At 47.4% G+C, this 25,415-nt stretch overlaps 24 non-coding genes across 24 annotated transcripts; all 24 read left to right on the top strand.

Moving 5' to 3' along the window:
• The first annotated feature begins 390 nt into the window (after positions 1 to 390).
• Trnar-ccu (transfer RNA arginine (anticodon CCU)) lies at positions 391 to 463 on the top strand. The gene has a single exon. It is a non-coding gene; the product is annotated as a tRNA-Arg (tRNA).
• A 502-nt stretch (positions 464 to 965) lies between these two features.
• On the top strand, positions 966 to 1,038 carry Trnar-ccu (transfer RNA arginine (anticodon CCU)). Its single transcript has one exon. It is a non-coding gene; the product is annotated as a tRNA-Arg (tRNA).
• Positions 1,039 to 1,540: 502 nt separating this feature from the next.
• On the top strand, positions 1,541 to 1,613 carry Trnar-ccu (transfer RNA arginine (anticodon CCU)). The gene has a single exon. It is a non-coding gene; the product is annotated as a tRNA-Arg (tRNA).
• A 502-nt stretch (positions 1,614 to 2,115) lies between these two features.
• Positions 2,116 to 2,188, top strand: Trnar-ccu (transfer RNA arginine (anticodon CCU)). The gene has a single exon. It is a non-coding gene; the product is annotated as a tRNA-Arg (tRNA).
• Positions 2,189 to 2,690: 502 nt separating this feature from the next.
• On the top strand, positions 2,691 to 2,763 carry Trnar-ccu (transfer RNA arginine (anticodon CCU)). Its single transcript has one exon. It is a non-coding gene; the product is annotated as a tRNA-Arg (tRNA).
• Positions 2,764 to 3,265: 502 nt separating this feature from the next.
• On the top strand, positions 3,266 to 3,338 carry Trnar-ccu (transfer RNA arginine (anticodon CCU)). Its single transcript has one exon. It is a non-coding gene; the product is annotated as a tRNA-Arg (tRNA).
• Positions 3,339 to 3,840: 502 nt separating this feature from the next.
• On the top strand, positions 3,841 to 3,913 carry Trnar-ccu (transfer RNA arginine (anticodon CCU)). The gene has a single exon. It is a non-coding gene; the product is annotated as a tRNA-Arg (tRNA).
• Positions 3,914 to 9,389: 5,476 nt separating this feature from the next.
• On the top strand, positions 9,390 to 9,462 carry Trnar-ccu (transfer RNA arginine (anticodon CCU)). The gene has a single exon. It is a non-coding gene; the product is annotated as a tRNA-Arg (tRNA).
• Positions 9,463 to 9,964: 502 nt separating this feature from the next.
• On the top strand, positions 9,965 to 10,037 carry Trnar-ccu (transfer RNA arginine (anticodon CCU)). Its single transcript has one exon. It is a non-coding gene; the product is annotated as a tRNA-Arg (tRNA).
• Positions 10,038 to 10,539: 502 nt separating this feature from the next.
• On the top strand, positions 10,540 to 10,612 carry Trnar-ccu (transfer RNA arginine (anticodon CCU)). The gene has a single exon. It is a non-coding gene; the product is annotated as a tRNA-Arg (tRNA).
• A 502-nt stretch (positions 10,613 to 11,114) lies between these two features.
• On the top strand, positions 11,115 to 11,187 carry Trnar-ccu (transfer RNA arginine (anticodon CCU)). The gene has a single exon. It is a non-coding gene; the product is annotated as a tRNA-Arg (tRNA).
• Positions 11,188 to 11,689: 502 nt separating this feature from the next.
• On the top strand, positions 11,690 to 11,762 carry Trnar-ccu (transfer RNA arginine (anticodon CCU)). The gene has a single exon. It is a non-coding gene; the product is annotated as a tRNA-Arg (tRNA).
• A 502-nt stretch (positions 11,763 to 12,264) lies between these two features.
• Trnar-ccu (transfer RNA arginine (anticodon CCU)) lies at positions 12,265 to 12,337 on the top strand. Its single transcript has one exon. It is a non-coding gene; the product is annotated as a tRNA-Arg (tRNA).
• Positions 12,338 to 12,839: 502 nt separating this feature from the next.
• Positions 12,840 to 12,912, top strand: Trnar-ccu (transfer RNA arginine (anticodon CCU)). The gene has a single exon. It is a non-coding gene; the product is annotated as a tRNA-Arg (tRNA).
• A 502-nt stretch (positions 12,913 to 13,414) lies between these two features.
• Positions 13,415 to 13,487, top strand: Trnar-ccu (transfer RNA arginine (anticodon CCU)). The gene has a single exon. It is a non-coding gene; the product is annotated as a tRNA-Arg (tRNA).
• Positions 13,488 to 13,989: 502 nt separating this feature from the next.
• On the top strand, positions 13,990 to 14,062 carry Trnar-ccu (transfer RNA arginine (anticodon CCU)). The gene has a single exon. It is a non-coding gene; the product is annotated as a tRNA-Arg (tRNA).
• Positions 14,063 to 20,864: 6,802 nt separating this feature from the next.
• Trnar-ccu (transfer RNA arginine (anticodon CCU)) lies at positions 20,865 to 20,937 on the top strand. The gene has a single exon. It is a non-coding gene; the product is annotated as a tRNA-Arg (tRNA).
• A 497-nt stretch (positions 20,938 to 21,434) lies between these two features.
• Positions 21,435 to 21,507, top strand: Trnar-ccu (transfer RNA arginine (anticodon CCU)). Its single transcript has one exon. It is a non-coding gene; the product is annotated as a tRNA-Arg (tRNA).
• A 497-nt stretch (positions 21,508 to 22,004) lies between these two features.
• Trnar-ccu (transfer RNA arginine (anticodon CCU)) lies at positions 22,005 to 22,077 on the top strand. Its single transcript has one exon. It is a non-coding gene; the product is annotated as a tRNA-Arg (tRNA).
• Positions 22,078 to 22,574: 497 nt separating this feature from the next.
• Positions 22,575 to 22,647, top strand: Trnar-ccu (transfer RNA arginine (anticodon CCU)). The gene has a single exon. It is a non-coding gene; the product is annotated as a tRNA-Arg (tRNA).
• A 497-nt stretch (positions 22,648 to 23,144) lies between these two features.
• Positions 23,145 to 23,217, top strand: Trnar-ccu (transfer RNA arginine (anticodon CCU)). Its single transcript has one exon. It is a non-coding gene; the product is annotated as a tRNA-Arg (tRNA).
• Positions 23,218 to 23,714: 497 nt separating this feature from the next.
• On the top strand, positions 23,715 to 23,787 carry Trnar-ccu (transfer RNA arginine (anticodon CCU)). The gene has a single exon. It is a non-coding gene; the product is annotated as a tRNA-Arg (tRNA).
• A 497-nt stretch (positions 23,788 to 24,284) lies between these two features.
• Positions 24,285 to 24,357, top strand: Trnar-ccu (transfer RNA arginine (anticodon CCU)). The gene has a single exon. It is a non-coding gene; the product is annotated as a tRNA-Arg (tRNA).
• Positions 24,358 to 24,854: 497 nt separating this feature from the next.
• Trnar-ccu (transfer RNA arginine (anticodon CCU)) lies at positions 24,855 to 24,927 on the top strand. The gene has a single exon. It is a non-coding gene; the product is annotated as a tRNA-Arg (tRNA).
• The last annotated feature ends 488 nt before the right edge of the window (positions 24,928 to 25,415 follow it).

Raw genomic sequence — 25,415 nt, 5'->3', positions numbered from 1 at the left:
ATACGCCCTTACTGGCAACCTGAAACGGAACGACGGCCATTATCAATCGACCTGTTAGCTGTGAAAGTGTTTCAAAGCGTGATGGCGCTGTGAAAGCAAACGCTATTTTAAAATTACTTGTTGGTAAACAGTATGACCCATATGAATACTCAGTTAACTGTCTTGTGTGCAGGACTTGGAGTTCTGAAGGGGAATGGCCTAAGACGGCAGGTATAAGAATTGCCAACAGAAAGTAGGTGCCTGGACATGGATACGTCTGAGTATGTACAGGCACACAGGAAAGGCTCATGCGACGTCCTGACTCTCTGCAGACGTAGAGTAGCGCACCAGGAAGGGTACACTTGGAAAGTGTCTATTTGAGCGAGCACACTGCAAGCTTAGCGCCAGTCAGCCTCTGTGGCCTAATGGATAAGGCATCGGTCTCCTAAACCGGGGATTGTGGGTTCGAGTCCCACCAGAGGTACACGTTTTACTCACTGGGGCAAAATCACTCTCACCACATACAGGTGTAATAGTTGAGAAAGTTGGTGTTTCTGAGTGCTTACAGGTATCACAGGTATCACGACGATATGAAAATACGCCCTTACTGGCAACCTGAAACGGAACGACGGCCATTATCAATCGACCTGTTAGCTGTGAAAGTGTTTCAAAGCGTGATGGCGCTGTGAAAGCAAACGCTATTTTAAAATTACTTGTTGGTAAACAGTATGACCCATATGAATACTCAGTTAACTGTCTTGTGTGCAGGACTTGGAGTTCTGAAGGGGAATGGCCTAAGACGGCAGGTATAAGAATTGCCAACAGAAAGTAGGTGCCTGGACATGGATACGTCTGAGTATGTACAGGCACACAGGAAAGGCTCATGCGACGTCCTGACTCTCTGCAGACGTAGAGTAGCGCACCAGGAAGGGTACACTTGGAAAGTGTCTATTTGAGCGAGCACACCGCAAGCTTAGCGCCAGTCAGCCTCTGTGGCCTAATGGATAAGGCATCGGTCTCCTAAACCGGGGATTGTGGGTTCGAGTCCCACCAGAGGTACACGTTTTACTCACTGGGGCAAAATCACTCTCACCACATACAGGTGTAATAGTTGAGAAAGTTGGTGTTTCTGAGTGCTTACAGGTATCACAGGTATCACGACGATATGAAAATACGCCCTTACTGGCAACCTGAAACGGAACGACGGCCATTATCAATCGACCTGTTAGCTGTGAAAGTGTTTCAAAGCGTGATGGCGCTGTGAAAGCAAACGCTATTTTAAAATTACTTGTTGGTAAACAGTATGACCCATATGAATACTCAGTTAACTGTCTTGTGTGCAGGACTTGGAGTTCTGAAGGGGAATGGCCTAAGACGGCAGGTATAAGAATTGCCAACAGAAAGTAGGTGCCTGGACATGGATACGTCTGAGTATGTACAGGCACACAGGAAAGGCTCATGCGACGTCCTGACTCTCTGCAGACGTAGAGTAGCGCACCAGGAAGGGTACACTTGGAAAGTGTCTATTTGAGCGAGCACACCGCAAGCTTAGCGCCAGTCAGCCTCTGTGGCCTAATGGATAAGGCATCGGTCTCCTAAACCGGGGATTGTGGGTTCGAGTCCCACCAGAGGTACACGTTTTACTCACTGGGGCAAAATCACTCTCACCACATACAGGTGTAATAGTTGAGAAAGTTGGTGTTTCTGAGTGCTTACAGGTATCACAGGTATCACGACGATATGAAAATACGCCCTTACTGGCAACCTGAAACGGAACGACGGCCATTATCAATCGACCTGTTAGCTGTGAAAGTGTTTCAAAGCGTGATGGCGCTGTGAAAGCAAACGCTATTTTAAAATTACTTGTTGGTAAACAGTATGACCCATATGAATACTCAGTTAACTGTCTTGTGTGCAGGACTTGGAGTTCTGAAGGGGAATGGCCTAAGACGGCAGGTATAAGAATTGCCAACAGAAAGTAGGTGCCTGGACATGGATACGTCTGAGTATGTACAGGCACACAGGAAAGGCTCATGCGACGTCCTGACTCTCTGCAGACGTAGAGTAGCGCACCAGGAAGGGTACACTTGGAAAGTGTCTATTTGAGCGAGCACACCGCAAGCTTAGCGCCAGTCAGCCTCTGTGGCCTAATGGATAAGGCATCGGTCTCCTAAACCGGGGATTGTGGGTTCGAGTCCCACCAGAGGTACACGTTTTACTCACTGGGGCAAAATCACTCTCACCACATACAGGTGTAATAGTTGAGAAAGCTGGTGTTTCTGAGTGCTTACAGGTATCACAGGTATCACGACGATATGAAAATACGCCCTTACTGGCAACCTGAAACGGAACGACGGCCATTATCAATCGACCTGTTAGCTGTGAAAGTGTTTCAAAGCGTGATGGCGCTGTGAAAGCAAACGCTATTTTAAAATTACTTGTTGGTAAACAGTATGACCCATATGAATACTCAGTTAACTGTCTTGTGTGCAGGACTTGGAGTTCTGAAGGGGAATGGCCTAAGACGGCAGGTATAAGAATTGCCAACAGAAAGTAGGTGCCTGGACATGGATACGTCTGAGTATGTACAGGCACACAGGAAAGGCTCATGCGACGTCCTGACTCTCTGCAGACGTAGAGTAGCGCACCAGGAAGGGTACACTTGGAAAGTGTCTATTTGAGCGAGCACACCGCAAGCTTAGCGCCAGTCAGCCTCTGTGGCCTAATGGATAAGGCATCGGTCTCCTAAACCGGGGATTGTGGGTTCGAGTCCCACCAGAGGTACACGTTTTACTCACTGGGGCAAAATCACTCTCACCACATACAGGTGTAATAGTTGAGAAAGTTGGTGTTTCTGAGTGCTTACAGGTATCACAGGTATCACGACGATATGAAAATACGCCCTTACTGGCAACCTGAAACGGAACGACGGCCATTATCAATCGACCTGTTAGCTGTGAAAGTGTTTCAAAGCGTGATGGCGCTGTGAAAGCAAACGCTATTTTAAAATTACTTGTTGGTAAACAGTATGACCCATATGAATACTCAGTTAACTGTCTTGTGTGCAGGACTTGGAGTTCTGAAGGGGAATGGCCTAAGACGGCAGGTATAAGAATTGCCAACAGAAAGTAGGTGCCTGGACATGGATACGTCTGAGTATGTACAGGCACACAGGAAAGGCTCATGCGACGTCCTGACTCTCTGCAGACGTAGAGTAGCGCACCAGGAAGGGTACACTTGGAAAGTGTCTATTTGAGCGAGCACACCGCAAGCTTAGCGCCAGTCAGCCTCTGTGGCCTAATGGATAAGGCATCGGTCTCCTAAACCGGGGATTGTGGGTTCGAGTCCCACCAGAGGTACACGTTTTACTCACTGGGGCAAAATCACTCTCACCACATACAGGTGTAATAGTTGAGAAAGTTGGTGTTTCTGAGTGCTTACAGGTATCACAGGTATCACGACGATATGAAAATACGCCCTTACTGGCAACCTGAAACGGAACGACGGCCATTATCAATCGACCTGTTAGCTGTGAAAGTGTTTCAAAGCGTGATGGCGCTGTGAAAGCAAACGCTATTTTAAAATTACTTGTTGGTAAACAGTATGACCCATATGAATACTCAGTTAACTGTCTTGTGTGCAGGACTTGGAGTTCTGAAGGGGAATGGCCTAAGACGGCAGGTATAAGAATTGCCAACAGAAAGTAGGTGCCTGGACATGGATACGTCTGAGTATGTACAGGCACACAGGAAAGGCTCATGCGACGTCCTGACTCTCTGCAGACGTAGAGTAGCGCACCAGGAAGGGTACACTTGGAAAGTGTCTATTTGAGCGAGCACACCGCAAGCTTAGCGCCAGTCAGCCTCTGTGGCCTAATGGATAAGGCATCGGTCTCCTAAACCGGGGATTGTGGGTTCGAGTCCCACCAGAGGTACACGTTTTACTCACTGGGGCAAAATCACTCTCACCACATACAGGTGTAATAGTTGAGAAAGTTGGTGTTTCTGAGTGCTTACAGGTATCACAGGTATCACGACGATATGAAAATACGCCCTTACTGGCAACCTGAAACGGAACGACGGCCATTATCAATCGACCTGTTAGCTGTGAAAGTGTTTCAAAGCGTGATGGCGCTGTGAAAGCAAACGCTATTTTAAAATTACTTGTTGGTAAACAGTATGACCCATATGAATACTCAGTTAACTGTCTTGTGTGCAGGACTTGGAGTTCTGAAGGGGAATGGCCTAAGACGGCAGGTATAAGAATTGCCAACAGAAAGTAGGTGCCTGGACATGGATACGTCTGAGTATGTACAGGCACACAGGAAAGGCTCATGCGACGTCCTGACTCTCTGCAGACGTAGAGTAGCGCACCAGGAAGGGTACACTTGGAAAGTGTCTATTTGAGCGAGCACACCGCAAGCTTAGCGCCAGTCAGCCTCTGTGGCCTAATGGATGACGGTATACAAACACAGCAGCCCGGGACTGTCAGTGACAACAAACAGCTTCGGGCAGCGAGTATTGCCAAACAAACTGATAGTGAAAGTGGTGGCTCAGCTGATCGCTCGCCAGAGGGTTCGGCGCCTCCGCTCCCGGTGCAAGATTTGTCAGGAGAGAAGCTTGACATCACCCAAGATCCTCCCACGCCTCCGACTGCAGCGGTGCTACACAGTGTCCGTCACAGGATCCGAGTGCCGCCCAATGTTAATGCTGTCCGGAAAAAGAGTAAAAACAAAGACGCAAGAGAACAACTCAGTGACGTTCCAGACACGAATTCCGCGGCCGCTACTACGATGGAATGGCATGGAGATGTGGACAACTAAAGGCAGTTGATCCCTCTTTCTCTCAGACGTCCGGTTATTATGTCACAGGCCTATACGATCACGACCCTCAATATTAATAAAATCAGATCAGAAGTGAAACTGAATGCATTAAAACAATATCTGTATGAGTCAGGAACTGATATAGCACTTTTGCAGGAGGTGTCCATGCCACTTTTTACTATTCCTGGGTTTATCGGAATTACGAATTTTTCCCCGGAAACGACTGTGGGGACCGCAATCTTAATTAGAGAAGGGATTCCAGTTACTGAGATTGACAAATTGGAATCGGGTAGAGGGGTGGGGATCACCGTTTACGGCGTCACCATCATCAACTTGTACGCACCTTCTGGCAATACCTATCGAGCAGAACGAGCTACTTTTTTTCGGGAACATATACTCTATTTATTTAGGAAAAATCCCCGACGCCTTATCATTGGTGGTGATTTTAATTGTGTCATATCCCGGAAAGATCAGTCCCCAAATTTTAATTATTCGTCTGAATTAAAGCGCCTCGTGACAGACCTAAAACTTAAAGATGCGTGGGAAATTCGGTACCCGACGTTGGTACGCTTCACTCACATCGTCGCGAATTCCTGTAGCAGAATCGACAGGATTTATGTTTCCGACGTTTTCGAGAACGATTTATTAAAAGTAGAGACGATCCCCTCCAGTTTCTCCGATCACAGTGGTGTCATCGCGTGCCTGAAATTACTTCCACAACCCACACGATGGTATAAAAATCAATGGAACCTGAATGTGTCTTTGTTAACGGATGTTGAGCTGGAGGAGGGGGTGCGTCGGGCTTGGGAGCAGTGCTTGCGCGCTACTAACAGATTTCGTAGCACTATAGAGTGGTGGACTCTGCAGGCAAAGCCGAAACTGCGAAATGTCATCATGCACTTCGGAATTGAAAGGGCGGCGGAGATCAAAAAGACGATGGAATTTTATTACACAATCTTACGGGACCTGTACGATCGTGCAGACGCGACGACTACCAGAATCGACGACATTCGGAAAATTAAGGCAAAATTAATCAGTCTGAAGAGGATGCAACTGGACGGCCTTAAGATAAAATCTAAAGTGACGTCGGTCAGAGATGATGAAGCAGCCGCTCTGTACCACCTCGTCAAACATACAAAGAACAGGAGGCGGACTTTTATTGATGCCCTGAAACTCGAGGATGGAAGAACGATTGACACTCAGCGAGAGATTGTCAACGCTCTGCACGAATATTATGTCCACACCTACGCATCAGCGGCTCTACTCGACGACTGCTATGATGGACTGTTTAGCGCCATTTCATCTACCGTAACAAGGGAAGAAAATGACTCCATCTCGTTAGCCTTCAGTAATAAAGATGTTTTGGAGGTCGTCAGCAGTTCGCCACTTAAGAAATCTCCTGGCCCTGATGGCTTACCAGTTGAATTTTACAAGCACTATTGGCACATCATCGGGGACAAAATTACTCAAGTCGTGAACGAAGTCTTGCAAGGAACGTCTGTCCCACCCGTCTTTAAGGAATGTAAAATTGTGCTTCTCCCTAAAAACAGAGGTACTAAAACTATCACCAATTTCCGACCAATATCGTTATTAAACTCTGATTATAAGATCGTGGCTCGCGCAATTAACGTGAGACTCATGCCGCTCACTGCTAAAATCATAGGCCAACAGCAGACATGTGCCTTTAGACGAACAATTCTGCAAACGGCTGCTTTTTACCGAGATGTCATTGCTTTATCGAGCGCTAGTAACATGAAATGTGGGCTGATCTTTCTAGATTTTTTTAAAGCTTTTGATCTCGTAAATCACGCGTACCTCCTCGAGACTATGCAAAGATTGGGTTTCTCTCGGAACACGATTGCCATGATTAAAAATGTGGCCATGGGAATCACTGCAAAACTTTCCGTTAACTCACAACTGACGCGGCCAATACAAATCAACAGAGGGGTTCCACAAGGGAGCCCCTTGTCCATGTTGCTTTTTGTACTCTCCCTTGAACCTCTGTTACAACAGTTGCAGACGAAACTCACTGGGATTACAATTTCTGGGGTCAAAAATGTAATCGGAGCCTATGCCGACGATGTGGGTGTGGTGATTCGCACTGTCGATGATGTCACCATATTAGCGGCTGAACTTCGGAAATACTGTCTGGCGTCAGGGGCGCAGTTAAATGAACAAAAAAGCAAATTTCTGAACCTCTGTGGCCTCCAGCATTTGCGTGTTGATTATGCGACACAAGTCAGAGTACACAAGGCTCTGGGGATCATGTTGACGGCGTCCTCTCTAAAGATGATAGCGGCTAACTGGCGGGATGTAGCACGTAAAATAAATGGTGCCCTAATTGATAATTACCATCGCAGCCTCAACCAATTTGATCGTATTCAACTCATTAACGCCTGTATTTTATCAAAGGCGTATTACATGGCGCAGCTTCTGCCGCTCCCTGCAGTACTTGCTAGAAATATTATGTCGAAGATAACCAATTTTATTTGGCGCGGGGAAATTTTTCGCGTATCTGCCAAAACTGCAACACTCCACCCCCTAAACGGAGGGATGGGCTTAGTCGACATCAAGAAAAAGGCAGCAGCTCTCTATGTTACAAGGACGGTCTCTATTATTAACGATTACCCTTCGGGCATTACGGCGCAATTATTCACTGCCGTCAGGCCGCAAAGTCTTGACCCCCCGCTGAACATTCAGACCATCAGTTACAAGCTCAAACACATCCGCGATTATTACTTTGCACGCAGCTACATCGGTCGAGAAGTCTTACATTCTCGACATTTAGCGGCTCCAGCAATATTGGCATACTGGCGACAACACGAAGGACCGAATCCAATTGTTACGAAGTACAATGGCATCAACTGGGATATGGTATGGCGTAATGTCAGTTCCCGTGTCCTTACTTCAGCCTCTCGAACTGCATGGTACAAAGCAATCAATGATGTGATTAGCACCAATGAGAGGCTGCACAAAATCGGACTCAGTGATTCAACTCTCTGCCATAGCTGTCAACTGGTGGATACCGTTATGCACCGTTATACCTGCGGCGAACGTGCATGAAATTGGGGCTGGCTGAGAGAAAAAATAGCCATTGTTACCAGGACTACAACCGCCAACATACCTTCAACTATGTTGTCTCGACCCGACGTGCGATTTTATCCGCCGGCGAAAAATAACGTAGTTATGTGGTTGCTGGGCAACTATTCCAGCTATGTTTTCAATAAACTTGGTGGTGACGATCACTTGGAATTCAAGATGTTTATGGAAATCGAATTCGCGAAAACCTGCAGCTATCCCAATCATGGCAACAATTACGGCAATATGCTTAAAATCATATTTAATAGAATGGGTATAGGGTAAGATATGTGAGTCTAAGGGGGTGGGCACAGGCCGCGGGACTCCAGTAGTGCCGCGAAGAGGCCCCACTGCTTCTGTCTCGTGACCTGCCTCCCACACAACCCCATCTACCACCGCTCACAGACTCCACTCCAGTACACCGGAAACTGAGAACAATACTTGTGTTAGCAACGGAGCCATTTTTTTTCTAATTTTCCCCAGAAGCTATGAGAGACCAGCAAAGAAGAGTTTTTTAGTTTGTTGATTTTCCAAAAACAAACAATTTAAAAACAGTGGTTAAGGTGTTAAATAAAAAAAAATAAATAAAAAAATGGATAAGAAAAAAAAAGTGGTAGAAAAAAAAAGCAGTTGATCCGGGTTCGATTCCCGGCCACCGCAGGAGCATTGCCATTTTTGCCTAGCGCAATAGTGTGTGTTCAACACCATCCAAAAGAAAAAAAAAAAGTGGTTAAGGCGTCTGACTAAAAAAAAAAAAAAAAAAGTTGGGCCCTGAATCAGACGCAGTAGTTCCAACAAATACTCTCCTGAACGGCACTGTGCCGAAAATTTCGCTACAGATCACCCTTGTCTTGCTTGAGCTTCAGGTAGACGCCGGTTTGCAGCCAGGAAGGGGACAGCAATCGTAAAAAAAAAAAATAAAAAAATAAAAAAAAAAAAAAAAAAAAGAATGGATAAGGCATCGGTCTCCTAAACCGGGGATTGTGGGTTCGAGTCCCACCAGAGGTACACGTTTTACTCACTGGGGCAAAATCACTCTCACCACATACAGGTGTAATAGTTGAGAAAGTTGGTGTTTCTGAGTGCTTACAGGTATCACAGGTATCACGACGATATGAAAATACGCCCTTACTGGCAACCTGAAACGGAACGACGGCCATTATCAATCGACCTGTTAGCTGTGAAAGTGTTTCAAAGCGTGATGGCGCTGTGAAAGCAAACGCTATTTTAAAATTACTTGTTGGTAAACAGTATGACCCATATGAATACTCAGTTAACTGTCTTGTGTGCAGGACTTGGAGTTCTGAAGGGGAATGGCCTAAGACGGCAGGTATAAGAATTGCCAACAGAAAGTAGGTGCCTGGACATGGATACGTCTGAGTATGTACAGGCACACAGGAAAGGCTCATGCGACGTCCTGACTCTCTGCAGACGTAGAGTAGCGCACCAGGAAGGGTACACTTGGAAAGTGTCTATTTGAGCGAGCACACCGCAAGCTTAGCGCCAGTCAGCCTCTGTGGCCTAATGGATAAGGCATCGGTCTCCTAAACCGGGGATTGTGGGTTCGAGTCCCACCAGAGGTACACGTTTTACTCACTGGGGCAAAATCACTCTCACCACATACAGGTGTAATAGTTGAGAAAGTTGGTGTTTCTGAGTGCTTACAGGTATCACAGGTATCACGACGATATGAAAATACGCCCTTACTGGCAACCTGAAACGGAACGACGGCCATTATCAATCGACCTGTTAGCTGTGAAAGTGTTTCAAAGCGTGATGGCGCTGTGAAAGCAAACGCTATTTTAAAATTACTTGTTGGTAAACAGTATGACCCATATGAATACTCAGTTAACTGTCTTGTGTGCAGGACTTGGAGTTCTGAAGGGGAATGGCCTAAGACGGCAGGTATAAGAATTGCCAACAGAAAGTAGGTGCCTGGACATGGATACGTCTGAGTATGTACAGGCACACAGGAAAGGCTCATGCGACGTCCTGACTCTCTGCAGACGTAGAGTAGCGCACCAGGAAGGGTACACTTGGAAAGTGTCTATTTGAGCGAGCACACCGCAAGCTTAGCGCCAGTCAGCCTCTGTGGCCTAATGGATAAGGCATCGGTCTCCTAAACCTGGGATTGTGGGTTCGAGTCCCACCAGAGGTACACGTTTTACTCACTGGGGCAAAATCACTCTCACCACATACAGGTGTAATAGTTGAGAAAGTTGGTGTTTCTGAGTGCTTACAGGTATCACAGGTATCACGACGATATGAAAATACGCCCTTACTGGCAACCTGAAACGGAACGACGGCCATTATCAATCGACCTGTTAGCTGTGAAAGTGTTTCAAAGCGTGATGGCGCTGTGAAAGCAAACGCTATTTTAAAATTACTTGTTGGTAAACAGTATGACCCATATGAATACTCAGTTAACTGTCTTGTGTGCAGGACTTGGAGTTCTGAAGGGGAATGGCCTAAGACGGCAGGTATAAGAATTGCCAACAGAAAGTAGGTGCCTGGACATGGATACGTCTGAGTATGTACAGGCACACAGGAAAGGCTCATGCGACGTCCTGACTCTCTGCAGACGTAGAGTAGCGCACCAGGAAGGGTACACTTGGAAAGTGTCTATTTGAGCGAGCACACCGCAAGCTTAGCGCCAGTCAGCCTCTGTGGCCTAATGGATAAGGCATCGGTCTCCTAAACCGGGGATTGTGGGTTCGAGTCCCACCAGAGGTACACGTTTTACTCACTGGGGCAAAATCACTCTCACCACATACAGGTGTAATAGTTGAGAAAGTTGGTGTTTCTGAGTGCTTACAGGTATCACAGGTATCACGACGATATGAAAATACGCCCTTACTGGCAACCTGAAACGGAACGACGGCCATTATCAATCGACCTGTTAGCTGTGAAAGTGTTTCAAAGCGTGATGGCGCTGTGAAAGCAAACGCTATTTTAAAATTACTTGTTGGTAAACAGTATGACCCATATGAATACTCAGTTAACTGTCTTGTGTGCAGGACTTGGAGTTCTGAAGGGGAATGGCCTAAGACGGCAGGTATAAGAATTGCCAACAGAAAGTAGGTGCCTGGACATGGATACGTCTGAGTATGTACAGGCACACAGGAAAGGCTCATGCGACGTCCTGACTCTCTGCAGACGTAGAGTAGCGCACCAGGAAGGGTACACTTGGAAAGTGTCTATTTGAGCGAGCACACCGCAAGCTTAGCGCCAGTCAGCCTCTGTGGCCTAATGGATAAGGCATCGGTCTCCTAAACCGGGGATTGTGGGTTCGAGTCCCACCAGAGGTACACGTTTTACTCACTGGGGCAAAATCACTCTCACCACATACAGGTGTAATAGTTGAGAAAGTTGGTGTTTCTGAGTGCTTACAGGTATCACAGGTATCACGACGATATGAAAATACGCCCTTACTGGCAACCTGAAACGGAACGACGGCCATTATCAATCGACCTGTTAGCTGTGAAAGTGTTTCAAAGCGTGATGGCGCTGTGAAAGCAAACGCTATTTTAAAATTACTTGTTGGTAAACAGTATGACCCATATGAATACTCAGTTAACTGTCTTGTGTGCAGGACTTGGAGTTCTGAAGGGGAATGGCCTAAGACGGCAGGTATAAGAATTGCCAACAGAAAGTAGGTGCCTGGACATGGATACGTCTGAGTATGTACAGGCACACAGGAAAGGCTCATGCGACGTCCTGACTCTCTGCAGACGTAGAGTAGCGCACCAGGAAGGGTACACTTGGAAAGTGTCTATTTGAGCGAGCACACCGCAAGCTTAGCGCCAGTCAGCCTCTGTGGCCTAATGGATAAGGCATCGGTCTCCTAAACCGGGGATTGTGGGTTCGAGTCCCACCAGAGGTACACGTTTTACTCACTGGGGCAAAATCACTCTCACCACATACAGGTGTAATAGTTGAGAAAGTTGGTGTTTCTGAGTGCTTACAGGTATCACAGGTATCACGACGATATGAAAATACGCCCTTACTGGCAACCTGAAACGGAACGACGGCCATTATCAATCGACCTGTTAGCTGTGAAAGTGTTTCAAAGCGTGATGGCGCTGTGAAAGCAAACGCTATTTTAAAATTACTTGTTGGTAAACAGTATGACCCATATGAATACTCAGTTAACTGTCTTGTGTGCAGGACTTGGAGTTCTGAAGGGGAATGGCCTAAGACGGCAGGTATAAGAATTGCCAACAGAAAGTAGGTGCCTGGACATGGATACGTCTGAGTATGTACAGGCACACAGGAAAGGCTCATGCGACGTCCTGACTCTCTGCAGACGTAGAGTAGCGCACCAGGAAGGGTACAATTGGAAAGTGTCTATTTGAGCGAGCACACCGCAAGCTTAGCGCCAGTCAGCCTCTGTGGCCTAATGGATAAGGCATCGGTCTCCTAAACCGGGGATTGTGGGTTCGAGTCCCACCAGAGGTACACGTTTTACTCACTGGGGCAAAATCACTCTCACCACATACAGGTGTAATAGTTGAGAAAGTTGGTGTTTCTGAGTGCTTACAGGTATCACAGGTATCACGACGATATGAAAATACGCCCTTACTGGCAACCTGAAACGGAACGACGGCCATTATCAATCGACCTGTTAGCTGTGAAAGTGTTTCAAAGCGTGATGGCGCTGTGAAAGCAAACGCTATTTTAAAATTACTTGTTGGTAAACAGTATGACCCATATGAATACTCAGTTAACTGTCTTGTGTGCAGGACTTGGAGTTCTGAAGGGGAATGGCCTAAGACGGCAGGTATAAGAATTGCCAACAGAAAGTAGGTGCCTGGACATGGATACGTCTGAGTATGTACAGGCACACAGGAAAGGCTCATGCGACGTCCTGACTCTCTGCAGACGTAGAGTAGCGCACCAGGAAGGGTACACTTGGAAAGTGTCTATTTGAGCGAGCACACCGCAAGCTTAGCGCCAGTCAGCCTCTGTGGCCTAATGGATAAGGCATCGGTCTCCTAAACCGGGGATTGTGGGTTCGAGTCCCACCAGAGGTACACGTTTTACTCACTGGGGCAAAATCACTCTCACCACATACAGGTGTAATAGTTGAGAAAGTTGGTGTTTCTGAGTGCTTACAGGTATCACAGGTATCACGACGATATGAAAATACGCCCTTACTGGCAACCTGAAACGGAACGACGGCCATTATCAATCGACCTGTTAGCTGTGAAAGTGTTTCAAAGCGTGATGGCGCTGTGAAAGCAAACGCTATTTTAAAATTACTTGTTGGTAAACAGTATGACCCATATGAATACTCAGTTAACTGTCTTGTGTGCAGGACTTGGAGTTCTGAAGGGGAATGGCCTAAGACGGCAGGTATAAGAATTGCCAACAGAAAGTAGGTGCCTGGACATGGATACGTCTGAGTATGTACAGGCACACAGGAAAGGCTCATGCGACGTCCTGACTCTCTGCAGACGTAGAGTAGCGCACCAGGAAGGGTACACTTGGAAAGTGTCTATTTGAGCGAGCACACCGCAAGCTTAGCGCCAGTCAGCCTCTGTGGCCTAATGGATAAGGCATCGGTCTCCTAAACCGGGGATTGTGGGTTCGAGTCCCACCAGAGGTACACGTTTTACTCACTGGGGCAAAATCACTCTCACCACATACAGGTGTAATAGTTGAGAAAGTTGGTGTTTCTGAGTGCTTACAGGTATCACAGGTATCACGACGATATGAAAATACGCCCTTACTGGCAACCTGAAACGGAACGACGGCCATTATCAATCGACCTGTTAGCTGTGAAAGTGTTTCAAAGCGTGATGGCGCTGTGAAAGCAAACGCTATTTTAAAATTACTTGTTGGTAAACAGTATGACCCATATGAATACTCAGTTAACTGTCTTGTGTGCAGGACTTGGAGTTCTGAAGGGGAATGGCCTAAGACGGCAGGTATAAGAATTGCCAACAGAAAGTAGGTGCCTGGACATGGATACGTCTGAGTATGTACAGGCACACAGGAAAGGCTCATGCGACGTCCTGACTCTCTGCAGACGTAGAGTAGCGCACCAGGAAGGGTACACTTGGAAAGTGTCTATTTGAGCGAGCACACCGCAAGCTTAGCGCCAGTCAGCCTCTGTGGCCTAATGGATAAGGCATCGGTCTCCTAAACCGGGGATTGTGGGTTCGAGTCCCACCAGAGGTACACGTTTTACTCACTGGGGCAAAATCACTCTCACCACATACAGGTGTAATAGTTGAGAAAGTTGGTGTTTCTGAGTGCTTACAGGTATCACAGGTATCACGACGATATGAAAATACGCCCTTACTGGCAACCTGAAACGGAACGACGGCCATTATCAATCGACCTGTTAGCTGTGAAAGTGTTTCAAAGCGTGAAGGCGCTGTGAAAGCAAACGCTATTTTAAAATTACTTGTTGGTAAACAGTATGACCCATATGAATACTCAGTTAACTGTCTTGTGTGCAGGACTTGGAGTTCTGAAGGGGAATGGCCTAAGACGGCAGGTATAAGAATTGCCAACAGAAAGTAGGTGCCTGGACATGGATACGTCTGAGTATGTACAGGCACACAGGAAAGGCTCATGCGACGTCCTGACTCTCTGCAGACGTAGAGTAGCGCACCAGGAAGGGTACACTTGGAAAGTGTCTATTTGAGCGAGCACACCGCAAGCTTAGCGCCAGTCAGCCTCTGTGGCCTAATGGATAGGTGTTTCAAAGCGTGATGGCGCTGTGAAAGCAAACGCTATTTTATCAGTTCCGCTTTAGACGCCGTGCAGTGTGGACGTGCCTAGTCTTCCGCTCCGCCGTAGCGTTACGTATAGTGGAATATCGTTTTTGTTTCCGTGTTGTGTTGCAACTTCTGTGAGTGTTTCTCAGTCGTTGTTTCGTACCTTGTGTTACTTTCTGTCCTTATTTCAGTGTGTTTTGTGTAGCGGTTTCGACCGCATAGTTTGAAAATGTCGTCCCAGATTATTCCTCGTCAGGCTACAGTTAGTTTTGCTTTTGACAAGTCAACCCGCCATGTGCAACCTAGTTCCCTTGAGATTCATGATTGGTTGGTAGATACCTTTGGTGTTCATTCGGATCAGGTGCACACTGCTTATTTTGATACCGAACTGTATGTTTTCTTTGTTAAGTTTATGGACCCACTTCAGGTTGATAAAATTCTTTCAAAATTTGGACATCAAGTTCTCTTTCGGCATCGGGATGATTCTGTCAGTACCGTGTTGCTTTCCAATGCTTCCATTACGTACACCAGTGTTCGTGTTTACAACCTTCCACCGGAGGTGGATAATGTCTACCTTAAGGAGGGTCTACAAAAGTATGGTGATGTTAAGAGCATTCGCCTTGAACGCTGGTCAAGCCAACATCGCCTGCAATGTTACAGTGGTATTCGTTTAGTCGAAATGCACATTAAGCAGAATATTCCATCTCACCTGCAGATCGGTGGATATCGTGTTCATGTCACATATAGTGGTCAGGTTGGCACGTGTTTTTTGTGCGATGAAAGTGGTCACGTGCGTACCGACTGTCCGCGGAGGGTTTTTGTTTTAAAAAATTCTCTCGAACAGCGTCGCAAGTTAACGGTCGCTGACCTCGTTGCAGGTGGTTCTACTCTTGGTGTAGCACAGTCCAATGTTCGTAGCGCCCCGCCACAGGTTTTGCACACCCCTGACACAGAATTTCCTCCTTTGCGTGCTAAATCCGATGCTGTTCCGTCTGTCCCTCAGGTGGGTGTGCCTCTATTGCATAATAAGAGGCGTCGCCCACAAGATGGAAATAGTACGGATGAGGATCTCCCTGAGATGCCCCAGTCCGAGCGACCGGCATCCTCCGAGCCACAGAGTAGTGTCGATGCTCCCTGCCCTCCTGAGGTAGCGGTTCCGGTGGCGGCTGCTGACGCCCCTCCGCCCTCCGACGCGGCTTCTCTCGAGTCGGATCGTCGGTCGGGCCGGTTGGCGCCGTCTTCCCAACCGACTTCGTTGTCACAACAAGTGGAGCCGCAACAACTTCCTGCTTCACTGCCCCACAGCTCTGCCAGCGGAGCTGCTCCGCTTCCTTCCACCTTTGCGGCCTCGGACCTTCCTGCTCACGTTTCGCCTCCGTGTAGTCCATGTTTGCCGGATGCTAGTGTCGATGTCGACCATTCCGTTTCGTCGGATGTTTCCCCCGCGACCCCGGATCCCGGATGTGGACCGGCGCGGGTGGTGTCGGATACAGAACTTGACCCTCCTACGTCACCGGCGGCTGAAGCTTCCTTGCCCGTCAGCCGACGCAAGTTACGCGTTCAGCCGAACGTTAATGCTGTTCGTAAAAAACCGAAGCGTAAGGGATCCGCGGAACGGGGTAGCAGTCCCCCTCCCTCGGATGCCTCCGTCTCCCCTGCTATGGACTGTGACGTTGGTGCGTCAGTGTAGGTGATTTCTTCTCTCGCTTTTCTCTCTATGGTTCAAGCATACACCTTTCTTACCTTAAATGTTAACCGTATTGAGTCCGACGTTCGCATTGCCTCTTTGCGGCAGTTTATTTACGACGCCTGTGCGGACGTAGTGTTTTTGCAGGAAGTGTTGTTTTCTGATCTCTCTCTACCTGGATTTCAAACTGTTTTTAATGTCGCGCCGGAATATTCAACAGGAACTGCTCTTTTCTTTCGAGAGGGCATTCCTATTACCGACGTTGAATTCCTTGACTCTGGCCGTGGGATTGGTTGTCGTCTTTTTGATCTCCGCCTCGTTGTTTTGTATGCCCCCTCTGGTTCGGGTCACACTGTGGCTCGATCGCGCTTTTATAAGGAAGAGCTTATTTATCTTTTGCGCCAGAGTCCTCGAAGTCTCCTGCTCGGAGGCGATTTTAATTGTGTTTTACGCCCTGAAGACCAGTCTCCCAATTTTAATTATTGCCGTGATTTACATGACTTGGTTCGTACGATGCATCTGCGTGACGTTTGGGAACACAAATATCCCACCCTGGTGAAATATACGTTTTTTACCGCGTCCTCATGCAGCAGACTCGACAGATTCTACTTCTCTGATTTTTTATGTGATAAACTTCTTTCTGTCGACGTTATTCCTACTAGTTTTTCTGACCATTGTGCTTTTACTGCAACTGTAAATCTTAGTCACCAACCTGCAAAACTTTATCGTTCCCAGTGGATGTTAAATGTTTCCCACCTTGCCGACAGTGCTATAGATGATGTTATAAGTGCCGTGTGGGAGCGATGTCTTCGCTCTGTCCCGCGTTACCCCTCCTTGCTGGTATGGTGGACTGCGTTTGCCAAGCCCAAGATTCGTCAGACTTTGATTTTTTACTGTGCTGCAAGGGCGCGTGATTTTAAGAACACGTATGAATATTACTACTCTGTCCTGCGTGAATTATATGATGCGGCGGGTACCTCTCCTCTGCGGATCCATGATGTTCGTCGTATTAAAGCCAAGCTCTTGAGCCTTAAACGACGACAGATGGATGGTCTGCGAGTTAAGTCGAAACCTCACTCTCTTGTTGAAGGTGAACTGACATCCTTGTACCACCTGCTACGGCATCAGACTCGTCGTCGTCGCTCCTTCATCTCTTCTCTTACGGTGGATGATGGACGGCAGCTTATTGCACAGGAGGAAATGGTTCGTGCTCTCCATCAGTATTACGCTAGTCTCTATTCTGCCGATGATTCTGGTGAGTCTCTTTCGGATGATGTCCTTGGGGATCTAACTGCGACTATCGCGCCTGACGCGAACGGCGAATTTCTCCAGGAGTTCCAGGTAGATGATGTTTTCGATTTTATTGCTCGCTCTCCGTCCAGTAAATCGCCGGGTCCAGACGGCCTGCCTAAAGAATTTTATCTCCGTTTTTGGCCTCTTTTGGGTGGCATTTTTACGCAGATTATAAATGAGATTGTCAGGGGGATGGATGTGCCTGCCGATTTTAAAGTGGGGAAAATTGTTTTAATTCCGAAGTCCTCTGGTCGTTTATCTGCTGCCAATCTTCGTCCGCTCACATTGCTGAACTTTGACTACAAGACAGCTGCTAGAGCGCTCAATAGCCGGTTGTCTTCTCTGCTTCGGGGTGTGATTGGTGCACATCAATGTTGTTTTCATGATAGATCTATTCTGACCCCAGTAGCCGAAATCGGGATGTTATCTCGGTTGCGGCGGTTACAAACGTACATTGTGCCTTTGCTTTCCTTGATTTTTATAAGGCTTTTGATCACGTCAGTCATGTGTTTTTAGATCGTGTTTTAGGTACAATAGGTTTTAACGCTTCATCACGTGGTGTTCTTGGCAATTTGTATAGGGGAATAACTGCTCGGGTGTCAGTCAATGGGCAGCTGACGCCGCCCATTGCTATCCGCCGCGGGGTGCCTCAGGGTAGTCCGCTCTCTATGTCTTTATTCGTATTGTCCCTGGAACCGCTGCTTCGGACTATTGTTCTCAAGCTTCATGGTATGACCCTCTCTGGTGGAAAGCTCACTGTTAAGGCATATGCGGATGATGTCGTTGTTCTCCTCCGTCAACGTGATGATATCCCGTTGTTGAAAGGGGCAGTTGATGCATACTGTCGTGTCTCTGGAGCGCGGCTCAATCAGGGTAAATGTAAGTTCCTTGATATTCGGGGATTTCGCGATGCTGATGTCCCTTGGGCCACTTTTGTCGATCGCCATACGTCCTTGGGGATTATCATTGATCGATGTCCTCTAAAAATGGCGGCTCTTAATTGGAAATCTGTCACCGAGAAGATACAGGGGGCTCTGATGGTCCATGAGCAGCGCTCTGCTACCATTTTGCAAAAAGTCAGAATCTTAGACACCTACGTTCTATGTAAAGCTTATTATGTTGCTCAGCTGTTCCCACTTCCCATGCTGGTGGCGAAAAGGTTGCGACAATTGTCTAGCAGATTTATATGGAAGGGCCATCTATTCAAGTTACGTTACGAGGTTATGACGAAACCGCGTATTTCCGGAGGCTTGGGCCTCTCTGACATTACTCGCAAGGCGTCTGCTTTGTACGTCCGCCGTACGACTCTAATTGTTACGCAAGAGGTGACTTCAATTACATCCAGGCTTTTTACTGTTGTGCGTCCGGAGAGCCTTGCTCCACCTGTCGATGTCGGTCGCCTCAATTTTCAGTTGAAACACATCCGGGAATTTTACATTGCGGTGAGTTACCTCGGTGACGTCTTCTTGCGACGACCGGTGCCAACGACCAAGGCCTTGATTGCCCGCTGGGAGGGGCTGGCCGGTCCCAATCCAATAGAACTGGCGTCTCCATCCGTGTCCTGGAGGAACGTCTGGAAGAATGTTAGTCTGCCGATCCACTCTATGGCTGTGGCGTCCACATGGTATAGGGTAATTAATAAATTGGTCCCCACCAATGTACGTCTGCACCGTATTGGTCTTTCTGACACGGACAACTGTACTCGGTGTGGTCTCCTGGATACCCTTGAGCATCGATTCACCTGCTGTGGGCACCTTGCTAATTGGCGTTGGCTCAGGAAACAACTTGCTTTTGTCACTAGGTCTGCTGAAGCCGCTTATACTATTGACATCATCGTCCGGCCCGATTCTTCCTTTTTTCCGCGAACGAAGCTCAATACCGTCATGTGGTTGATTGGCCATTTCGTACATTTTGTCAACAGTTGTCATGAAGAGGACGGACACCTAGCGTTTCGGCAGTACATGCTTACTGCTTACTGGCAGCGCTTGCGATTGCCAGGCCTCCGTGATGATTTTGCAAATATGCTTAGCCTGACATTTGAAAGAGAGGGTGTTGGCTAAGGTCATCTGTGTGAGCCGTTTTCTTTTACACTGTTTCTGGATTTGCCGCCTTTATGTATGTTTCCTCTCTATACCAGGACTGAGGTTTACGTGGACCTTTAGGGCGCACAAGAAAAACGAACGAGAGACCAAGAACCAAGACAGTAGGGGATAGTACGACGCCCTTGTACAGGTGACATTCGGAAACAGGACGGTGGAGTCATCGTGGCCAGGCCTCAGACTTCGACCCCTGCCCACTTTGCTTCCGCAGGCCTGAATCTCACTGTCACCTCTAACTTTTCCACAATGAAAACAATAAACTAAGAAAAAGAAACAAGAGGTAAATCGAAGAGAACAAGGAAGAAAGAAAAAAAAAAAGTGGTAAAGCACTGGTCAAAAACAAGGAAAAAAATAAAAAAAAAAAAAAGTTGGGAGAGCGTTAGACTGAAGATCTAAAGGTCCCTGGTTCGATCCCGGGTTTCGGCATGCATTCGTTTTGAAGCTGACGCCCATGGAATTGCTCTGAGTTTGTGATAATGTAACTACCGCCGAGAACAAAAATGACTCCCTCCTGTAGCTGTTAAAAAAAAAAATGAAGAACTAAAAAAAAAAGCGTGTTCGGTCAGAGAGCCGGTTGGCCTCTGTAATAAAAAAAACTGAGTGAAAAAAAAAAAAAAAAAAAATGGATAAGGCATCGGTCTCCTAAACCGGGGATTGTGGGTTCGAGTCCCACCAGAGGTACACGTTTTACTCACTGGGGCAAAATCACTCTCACCACATACAGGTGTAATAGTTGAGAAAGTTGGCGTTTCTGAGTGCTTACAGGTACCACAGGTATCACGACGATATGAAAATACGCCCTTACTGACAACCTGAAACGGAACGACGGCCATTATCAATCGACCTGTTAGCTGCGAAAGTGTTTCAAAGCGTGTTGGCGCTGTGAAAGCAAACGCTATTTTAAAATTACTTGTTGGTAAAGAGTATGACCCGTATGAAAGTTAACTGTCTTGTGTGCAGGACTTGGAGTTCAGAAGGGGAATGGCCTAAGAAGGCAGGTATAAGAATTGCCAACAGAAAGTAGGTGCCTGGACTTGGATACGTCTGAGTATGTACAGGCACACAGGAAAGGCTCATGCGACGTCCTGACTCTCTGCAGACGTAGAGTAGCGCATCAGGAATGGTACACTTGGAAAGTGTCTATTTGAGCGAGCACACCGCCAGCTTAGCGCCAGTCAGCCTCTGTGGCCTAATGGATAAGGCATCGGTCTCCTAAACCGGGGATTGTGGGTTCGAGTCCCACCAGAGGTACACGTTTTACTCACTGGGGCAAAATCACTCTCACCACATACAGGTGTAATAGTTGAGAAAGTTGGCGTTTCTGAGTGCTTACAGGTACCACAGGTATCACGACGATATGAAAATACGCCCTTACTGACAACCTGAAACGGAACGACGGCCATTATCAATCGACCTGTTAGCTGCGAAAGTGTTTCAAAGCGTGTTGGCGCTGTGAAAGCAAACGCTATTTTAAAATTACTTGTTGGTAAAGAGTATGACCCGTATGAAAGTTAACTGTCTTGTGTGCAGGACTTGGAGTTCAGAAGGGGAATGGCCTAAGAAGGCAGGTATAAGAATTGCCAACAGAAAGTAGGTGCCTGGACTTGGATACGTCTGAGTATGTACAGGCACACAGGAAAGGCTCATGCGACGTCCTGACTCTCTGCAGACGTAGAGTAGCGCATCAGGAATGGTACACTTGGAAAGTGTCTATTTGAGCGAGCACACCGCCAGCTTAGCGCCAGTCAGCCTCTGTGGCCTAATGGATAAGGCATCGGTCTCCTAAACCGGGGATTGTGGGTTCGAGTCCCACCAGAGGTACACGTTTTACTCACTGGGGCAAAATCACTCTCACCACATACAGGTGTAATAGTTGAGAAAGTTGGCGTTTCTGAGTGCTTACAGGTACCACAGGTATCACGACGATATGAAAATACGCCCTTACTGACAACCTGAAACGGAACGACGGCCATTATCAATCGACCTGTTAGCTGCGAAAGTGTTTCAAAGCGTGTTGGCGCTGTGAAAGCAAACGCTATTTTAAAATTACTTGTTGGTAAAGAGTATGACCCGTATGAAAGTTAACTGTCTTGTGTGCAGGACTTGGAGTTCAGAAGGGGAATGGCCTAAGAAGGCAGGTATAAGAATTGCCAACAGAAAGTAGGTGCCTGGACTTGGATACGTCTGAGTATGTACAGGCACACAGGAAAGGCTCATGCGACGTCCTGACTCTCTGCAGACGTAGAGTAGCGCATCAGGAATGGTACACTTGGAAAGTGTCTATTTGAGCGAGCACACCGCCAGCTTAGCGCCAGTCAGCCTCTGTGGCCTAATGGATAAGGCATCGGTCTCCTAAACCGGGGATTGTGGGTTCGAGTCCCACCAGAGGTACACGTTTTACTCACTGGGGCAAAATCACTCTCACCACATACAGGTGTAATAGTTGAGAAAGTTGGCGTTTCTGAGTGCTTACAGGTACCACAGGTATCACGACGATATGAAAATACGCCCTTACTGACAACCTGAAACGGAACGACGGCCATTATCAATCGACCTGTTAGCTGCGAAAGTGTTTCAAAGCGTGTTGGCGCTGTGAAAGCAAACGCTATTTTAAAATTACTTGTTGGTAAAGAGTATGACCCGTATGAAAGTTAACTGTCTTGTGTGCAGGACTTGGAGTTCAGAAGGGGAATGGCCTAAGAAGGCAGGTATAAGAATTGCCAACAGAAAGTAGGTGCCTGGACTTGGATACGTCTGAGTATGTACAGGCACACAGGAAAGGCTCATGCGACGTCCTGACTCTCTGCAGACGTAGAGTAGCGCATCAGGAATGGTACACTTGGAAAGTGTCTATTTGAGCGAGCACACCGCCAGCTTAGCGCCAGTCAGCCTCTGTGGCCTAATGGATAAGGCATCGGTCTCCTAAACCGGGGATTGTGGGTTCGAGTCCCACCAGAGGTACACGTTTTACTCACTGGGGCAAAATCACTCTCACCACATACAGGTGTAATAGTTGAGAAAGTTGGCGTTTCTGAGTGCTTACAGGTACCACAGGTATCACGACGATATGAAAATACGCCCTTACTGACAACCTGAAACGGAACGACGGCCATTATCAATCGACCTGTTAGCTGCGAAAGTGTTTCAAAGCGTGTTGGCGCTGTGAAAGCAAACGCTATTTTAAAATTACTTGTTGGTAAAGAGTATGACCCGTATGAAAGTTAACTGTCTTGTGTGCAGGACTTGGAGTTCAGAAGGGGAATGGCCTAAGAAGGCAGGTATAAGAATTGCCAACAGAAAGTAGGTGCCTGGACTTGGATACGTCTGAGTATGTACAGGCACACAGGAAAGGCTCATGCGACGTCCTGACTCTCTGCAGACGTAGAGTAGCGCATCAGGAATGGTACACTTGGAAAGTGTCTATTTGAGCGAGCACACCGCCAGCTTAGCGCCAGTCAGCCTCTGTGGCCTAATGGATAAGGCATCGGTCTCCTAAACCGGGGATTGTGGGTTCGAGTCCCACCAGAGGTACACGTTTTACTCACTGGGGCAAAATCACTCTCACCACATACAGGTGTAATAGTTGAGAAAGTTGGCGTTTCTGAGTGCTTACAGGTACCACAGGTATCACGACGATATGAAAATACGCCCTTACTGACAACCTGAAACGGAACGACGGCCATTATCAATCGACCTGTTAGCTGCGAAAGTGTTTCAAAGCGTGTTGGCGCTGTGAAAGCAAACGCTATTTTAAAATTACTTGTTGGTAAAGAGTATGACCCGTATGAAAGTTAACTGTCTTGTGTGCAGGACTTGGAGTTCAGAAGGGGAATGGCCTAAGAAGGCAGGTATAAGAATTGCCAACAGAAAGTAGGTGCCTGGACTTGGATACGTCTGAGTATGTACAGGCACACAGGAAAGGCTCATGCGACGTCCTGACTCTCTGCAGACGTAGAGTAGCGCATCAGGAATGGTACACTTGGAAAGTGTCTATTTGAGCGAGCACACCGCCAGCTTAGCGCCAGTCAGCCTCTGTGGCCTAATGGATAAGGCATCGGTCTCCTAAACCGGGGATTGTGGGTTCGAGTCCCACCAGAGGTACACGTTTTACTCACTGGGGCAAAATCACTCTCACCACATACAGGTGTAATAGTTGAGAAAGTTGGCGTTTCTGAGTGCTTACAGGTACCACAGGTATCACGACGATATGAAAATACGCCCTTACTGACAACCTGAAACGGAACGACGGCCATTATCAATCGACCTGTTAGCTGCGAAAGTGTTTCAAAGCGTGTTGGCGCTGTGAAAGCAAACGCTATTTTAAAATTACTTGTTGGTAAAGAGTATGACCCGTATGAAAGTTAACTGTCTTGTGTGCAGGACTTGGAGTTCAGAAGGGGAATGGCCTAAGAAGGCAGGTATAAGAATTGCCAACAGAAAGTAGGTGCCTGGACTTGGATACGTCTGAGTATGTACAGGCACACAGGAAAGGCTCATGCGACGTCCTGACTCTCTGCAGACGTAGAGTAGCGCATCAGGAATGGTACACTTGGAAAGTGTCTATTTGAGCGAGCACACCGCCAGCTTAGCGCCAGTCAGCCTCTGTGGCCTAATGGATAAGGCATCGGTCTCCTAAACCGGGGATTGTGGGTTCGAGTCCCACCAGAGGTACACGTTTTACTCACTGGGGCAAAATCACTCTCACCACATACAGGTGTAATAGTTGAGAAAGTTGGCGTTTCTGAGTGCTTACAGGTACCACAGGTATCACGACGATATGAAAATACGCCCTTACTGACAACCTGAAACGGAACGACGGCCATTATCAATCGACCTGTTAGCTGCGAAAGTGTTTCAAAGCGTGTTGGCGCTGTGAAAGCAAACGCTATTTTAAAATTACTTGTTGGTAAAGAGTATGACCCGTATGAAAGTTAACTGTCTTGTGTGCAGGACTTGGAGTTCAGAAGGGGAATGGCCTAAGAAGGCAGGTATAAGAATTGCCAACAGAAAGTAGGTGCCTGGACTTGGATACGTCTGAGTATGTACAGGCACACAGGAAAGGCTCATGCGACGTCCTGACTCTCTGCAGACGTAGAGTAGCGCATCAGGAATGGTACACTTGGAAAGTGTCTATTTGAGCGAGCACACCGCCAGCTTAGCGCCAGTCAGCCTCTGTGGCCTAATGGATAAGGCATCGGTCTCCTAAACCGGGGATTGTGGGTTCGAGTCCCACCAGAGGTACACGTTTTACTCACTGGGGCAAAATCACTCTCACCACATACAGGTGTAATAGTTGAGAAAGTTGGCGTTTCTGAGTGCTTACAGGTACCACAGGTATCACGACGATATGAAAATACGCCCTTACTGACAACCTGAAACGGAACGACGGCCATTATCAATCGACCTGTTAGCTGCGAAAGTGTTTCAAAGCGTGTTGGCGCTGTGAAAGCAAACGCTATTTTAAAATTACTTGTTGGTAAAGAGTATGACCCGTATGAAAGTTAACTGTCTTGTGTGCAGGACTTGGAGTTCAGAAGGGGAATGGCCTAAGAAGGCAGGTATAAGAATTGCCAACAGAAAGTAGGTGCCTGGACTTGGATACGTCTGAGTATGTACAGGCACACAGGAAAGGCTCATGCGACGTCCTGACTCTCTGCAGACGTAGAGTAGCGCATCAGGAATGGTACACTTGGAAAGTGTCTATTTGAGCGAGCACACCGCCAGCTTAG

This window comes from Schistocerca nitens, chromosome 1 (assembly GCF_023898315.1).
Source record: "Schistocerca nitens isolate TAMUIC-IGC-003100 chromosome 1, iqSchNite1.1, whole genome shotgun sequence".
Lineage (NCBI taxonomy): Eukaryota > Metazoa > Arthropoda > Insecta > Orthoptera > Acrididae > Schistocerca > Schistocerca nitens.
This window is presented reverse-complemented; position numbering and strand designations above follow the sequence as displayed.